Below are 6171 nucleotides of genomic sequence, written 5' to 3'. Positions count from 1 at the left end.
GCCCGGCTAGCTCAGTCGGTAGAGCATGAGACTCTTAATCTCAGGGTCGTGGGTTCGAGCCCCACGTTGGGCGACTATGTTTTTTTTTTTTTTGGGAAACAGGGGCAGAGCCTACTAGTAACTGCAAAAAAACTAATGGATCCTCCACTAAAAATAAAGCAGGACAAACTCTTTTCATACTATTAATTTTATTAGGGTATAAGGACATCAGAGAGTCAGGTCTCTACTCAGGAACCGCTCCGGGGGTTTCAAGACGCTCTCATTTCTGACAGTAACAAAAACTTTCAAAGAATAGATCTCTGAGAGATTTTTGATCCAGCACAAGAAGTAAATTGCAATTATGCCTTGATAGCAACAGCTAGAATGCCTCCTAACAGTGCCTCTATTAATTCCATAGTGCTCTACCCCAAAGGTCCCCAACAACCGGGCCATGGACCGCCTGGTACTGGTCCACGGGGAGCGCTGGATTTGAGCTGCAGGGCAGGAATGGCCTCTGTGCTCTGCCATTTAGCCTCATAAGTAGGATTGAGCGAACCCGAACTGTACAGTTCGGGTTTGTACCGAACTTTACGGTGTTCGGCACCCGAACATTTCAGTAAAAGTTTGGGTTCGGTGTTCGGGTAATATTAATATACCATCGGATCGGAGTTTTCTCCAATCCGATGGTATATTTTAACTTGAAGCGTCCCCATCACCATAGGAACGCCTCTATATTAGAAAATACCATCGGATTTGAGTTAGATCGTGAAAACTCAGATCGGACAGTATATTCTAACACAGAGGCGTTCTCAGGTGCCGCACCTAAGGGGTTAATTGTGCAGATCACAGCCCCCTGTAAGAGATAGGATGCTGCCAGGCAGCAGGGGGCAGTTATGTACACAGTTCTTAGTATATTCTAACTTGAAGCGTCCCCATCACCATGGGAACGCCTCTGTGTTAGAATACACTGTCGGATCTGAGTTTTCACGATCGTAAAAACTCAGATCTGAAAAAGCGAATACTATTATTTTCCATTATAACCATGTTATAACGGAAAATAAAGTGATGTTCGGGACCCCATTGACTTCAATGGGGTTCGGGTTCGGATCAAGTTCGGGTCCCGAACCCGAACTTTTTTTAAAGTTTGGCCGAACTCCCCGAACATCTAGGTGTTCGCTCAACTCTACTCATAAGCAAAAGGCTGCTAGGCCTGATGACATCATCGTGACCTCCTGTGCGGGGGTCACAGGTAGTATGACGCCGGCAGCCAGCCGGAAGAGGCCTGTATGGCAGACAATGGGGGGGAGGTGAGTATTTAGTTATTTTTTTTCTTGGCTTGAGCATTACAGGGGAGGGGTTAGTGCAATAAATACAGGATAGGGGGGAACTATATGTAAAGAGGCACTACTGCAGGGGGGGGGGGGTATATTTAAAGGGACCACTACTTTGGAGGAGGGCACTATGTTTAAAGGGAACCTGTTATCAACTTTATGCTGACCTCACTGAGGGCAGCATGAAATAGTGACAGAAAGGCTGATCTCAGCGGTGTGTCTCTCATGAGCTAAAAGTAAGTGGTTGCTGAGAACCAGCATCATAATCATTGCAGCCCAGGCCTGGAAAAGAGTCAGATCTACCTGAGAAGAGTCCTGGTTATCCATAATCTCCTGCTCTCCTGTCCATCTGCTGATGATTGGCAGTTATCTCCTAGAGAGAAAGGGAGAAAACTAGGTAGAAGCCGGTCAGACATCAGCAGGTGGGCAGGAGAGCAGGAATTCATGAATAACCAGGACTCTTCTCAGGTGGCCGGGACTCTTCTCCAGGCCCAGTCTGCAATGATTGTGATGTTGGTTCTCAGCAACCACTTACTGTAAACTTATAAATGACAGATCTCTGACATCAACTCACCTGTCTGTGTATTCTGCTGCTAGTATGGGCAGCATAACGGTGATGACAGGTTCCCTTTAGAGAGGCCACTACTGGGGACATTATATGTGAAGAGGGCGCAACTGGGGGAAATTATATGTAAAGAGGCCACTACTGGGGGGGGCATTATATGTGAAGAGGGCGCAACTGGGGGGCATTATATGTGAAGAGGCTACTTTATGTAAAGAGGGCCCTACTGGGGGGGGGGGGATTATATGTGAAGAGGGTGCTACTGGGGGGGCATTATATGTGTAGAGGGCGCTACTGGGGGGGCATTATATGTGAAGAACACTACTGGGGGGCATTATATGTGAAGAGGGCACTACTGGGGGGCATTATATGTGAAGAGGCTACTTTATGTAAAGAGGGCCCTACTGGGGGGGGGGGGGATTATATGTGAAGAGGGCGCTACTGGGGGGGCATTATATGTGAAGAACACTACTGGGGGGCATTATATGTGAAGAGGGCACTACTGGGGGGCATTATATGTGAAGAGGCTACTTATGTAAAGAGGGCCCTACTGGGGGAGGGGGGATTATATGTGAAGAGGGCGCTACTGGGGGGGCATTATATGTTAAGAACACTACTGGGGGGCATTATATGTGAAGAGGGCACTACTGGGGGGCATTATATGTGAAGAGGCTACTTTATGTAAAGAGGGCCCTACTGGGGGGGGGGGGATTATATGTGAAGAGGGCGCTACTGGGGGGGCATTATATGTGTAGAGGGCACTACTGGGGGGGCATTATATGTGAAGAGGACGCTACTGGAGGGCATAAAAGGGGGCAATAATACTAAATAGGTGTGTTTAAGTTTGTAAATACAAGTTGTGGTTAAGAGACGTCATCTGTGCAGGACTAAGAAAAAATAAAAAAGGAAAGAGAACAACTCCAGTCAGAGGAGACTTTACCCGTCACTGAATGGGATTGTTACTGATTGTGTTCTGCTATGTATGGGATTTACTCCTCCAATCATTCCTGGAGAACCCCTTTAGCGACGCGACAAACTAATAAACACACATTTTTGTCTCTTTTAATTCCTATTACAACCAAAGGAAAAAATAAAAAATAGAAGTCACCCAACTTAGGGCTTAAACCCACAACCCTAAAATGAAGCGGCTCATGCTGTACTGGCTGAGCTCCTGTAGAGTTAAGGAGATTGTGTCACTAATAACATTTATTCTCCTCCGGATGGGGTGAGGATTTGATCACTGGGGTTGAGAATGGAGAGGTGGTGGGGGGTCCCAGAGGTCAGACCTCCCATTGATCAAACACTTATCCCTTATCTACAAGTGTCTTCAGTGACACAGCCCCTTTAGGCCCCTTTCACACGGGCAAGATTTCCGCGTGGGGGCAATGCGTGAGGTGAACGCATTGCACCCGCATTGAATCCGGACCCATTCACTTCTATGGGGCTGTGCACATGAGCAGTGATTTTCATGCATCACTTGTGCGTTGCGTGAAAATCGCAGCATGCTCTATATTGTGCGATTTTCATGCAACGCAGGCCCCATAGAAGTGAATAGGGCTGCGTGAAAATCGCAGCATGCTCTATATTGTGCGATTTTCATGCAACGCAGGCCCCATAGAAGTGAATAGGGCTGCGTGAAAATCGCAAGCATCCGTAAGCAAGTGCGGATGTGGTGCGATTCTCACGCACGGTTGCTAGGAGACGATTGGGGACCCAATTATTATTATTTTCCCTTATAGCATGGTTATAAAGGAAAATAATAGCATTCTGACTACAGAATGCTTAGTATAATAGTGCTGGAGGGGTTAAAAAAAATTCAAATTTAACTCACCTTAATCCACTTGCTCGCGCAGCCCGGCTTCTCTTCTGTCTTCTTCTTTGCTGTGCACAGGAAAAGGACCTGTGGTGACGTCACTGCGCTCATCATATGGTCCATCACATGATCCATCACCATGGTAAAAAAAAGATCATGTGATGGACCATGTGATGAGTGCAGTGACGTCATCAAAGGTCCTATTCCTACTGCACAGCAAAGATGAAGACAGAAGAGAAGACGGGCTGCGCGAACAAGTGGATTAAGGTGAGTTAAATAATTTTTTATTTTTTTTGACCCCTCCAGCTCTATTGTACTATGCATTCTGTATTAAGAATGCTATTATTTTCCCTTATAACCATGTTATAAGGGAAAATAATAAAATCTACACAACACCTAACTCAAACCCGAACTTCTGTGAAGAAGTCCGGGTTCGGGTCTGTGTACCAAACATGCCGATGTTTCTCAAGCGAGTGCAAAACGCATTACAATGTTTTGCACTCGCGCGGAAAGATCGCGCATCATATCCGGCCCAAAAACATGACGCCTGTGTGAAAGAGGCCTTAATGTTTAAAGCTACAGTAGCCAGGCTACCTCAGTTGTTAGTAAAAAAAAAAAGACTCAGGGTTGTGGGCTTGAGCCCCATGTTGGGTGACTGCTCATTTAGGGTTTTTGTAACATATATTAGTTTTAAAGCAGAACTGTGTTGGTTATTTCCACGAAAAGTGCCCATTTTTCCTACCCAATCAGCTGCTCCAGTGGCGCAATCGGTTAGCGCGCGGTACTTATAAGACAGTAACTGGTGAGCGATGCCGAGGTTGTGAGTTCGAGCCTCACCTGGAGCACAATCTTTTAGATTGCTATCTGAGGGACTGAGTCATTACTTGCAATGTCCTCCTGGATGTTTACTGAGAATAAATGTGAAGAATTTGTAAAAAAAATACTAATTTCAAACTTTAATAATTTAAAATGTGGAAAAATCAACCACTGAGGTGCCGGGGTATCAGAAATTCTTAAAAGACTGTCGGCAAAAAAAAAGGTCTGCTTTTTCTCCGCCTACATGCACATGACCGTATGTGTTTTGCGGTCTGCAAATTGCGGATCCGCCCAAAAAAACGGATGACATCCGTATGCCAGCCGTTTTTTTTGTGGATCCATTGTAACAATGCCTCAAATGGACCAGAATAGGACATGTTCTATTTTTTTTTGCGGGGCTACAGAACGGACATACTGATGCGGACAGCACACGGTGGGTCCGCATCCTATCTGCAAAAAAAACGAAACGGACACGGATACAAACAACGTTCGTGTGCATGTAGCCTAAAACAGTGGTCCTCTTGTCCATGGACTGTGTCGTCTAGTTGAGCCCTGTTCACTGTAAAATGCATGAGTTGCAATACCACCAACAACCCATAGACAAGCGTGGCGTTGTTTCTGGAAATAAGAAAACAAGATTTTTGTAAAACTTACCAGTAAAATCTCTTTCTCGCTCTTCATTGGGGGACACAGAAACCGTGGGTATAGCTATGTCCTCTAGGAGGCGTTGACACTAGTAAAAGCTGTTAGCTCCTCCCCTGGCAGCTGTACCCCCTCCAGCCTGGAGAGAGAGCTTCAGTTTGTGTAGAAGCAGTAGAAGAAGCAAGTAAACCAACAAAATAACGTGGAACACCAACAATGCCAAGAACCCAACTAGGTTCTAACCAGCAACAGCCACAACTGTGGCCTAACAACAATACTGGATACAGATAACACAGTGATAACTCTCTGAGTACAGATAACACAGTGATAACTCTCTGAGGACAGATAACACAGTGATAACTCTCTGAGTACAGATAACACAGTGATAACTCTCTGAGTACAGATAACACAGTGATAACTCTCTGAGTACAGATAACACAGTGATAACTCTCTGAGTACAGATAACACAGTGATAACTCTCTGAGTACAGATAACACAGTGATAACTCTCTGAGTACAGATAACACAGTGATAACTCTCTGAGTGCAGATAACACAGTGATAACTCTGAGTACACATAACACAGTGATAACTCTCTGAGTACAGATAACACAGTGATAACTCTCTGAGTACAGATAACACAGTGATAACTCTCTGAGTACAGATAATGTAGTAGATGGGTGTGAGCCCCCAGAATTTAGAACACACACAGTGTGGTCTGAAGTCTGGGACCAGGCTTCGACAGTGTGGGCCGTATTCTATATACCCCCTCCCCCCCCAGCCTACCGTGAAGGAGATATTTGGATGGACATAACATACATTGCTATGAAATATACAGGAGAATACCGCACTATACCTGTTACATCCAGTGACATCTCCTGTGATGTAGACTTTCCTCAGCGTCTTCATTCGGAGATGGGACCGCCATGACAGCGTCTCGTCTCTGCAACGTTTTGGAGATTTTTTTTTAGATTCCTCACTTTACTATCATCCTTAGATAACAGACCTCCCCTCCCCTGTAATGCCCATA

The 6171-nt window shown here is 45.5% G+C and overlaps 2 non-coding genes across 2 annotated transcripts; both read left to right on the top strand.

The window, feature by feature from the left end:
• On the top strand, nt 1-73 carry TRNAK-CUU. The gene has a single exon. It is a non-coding gene; the product is annotated as a tRNA-Lys (tRNA).
• Nucleotides 74-4437: 4364 nt separating this feature from the next.
• On the top strand, nt 4438-4530 carry TRNAI-UAU. The gene is given in 2 exon segments: nt 4438-4475; nt 4495-4530. It is a non-coding gene; the product is annotated as a tRNA-Ile (tRNA).
• The last annotated feature ends 1641 nt before the right edge of the window (nt 4531-6171 follow it).

This window comes from Bufo gargarizans, chromosome 2, assembly GCF_014858855.1.
Source record: "Bufo gargarizans isolate SCDJY-AF-19 chromosome 2, ASM1485885v1, whole genome shotgun sequence".
NCBI lineage: Eukaryota > Metazoa > Chordata > Amphibia > Anura > Bufonidae > Bufo > Bufo gargarizans.
This window is presented reverse-complemented; position numbering and strand designations above follow the sequence as displayed.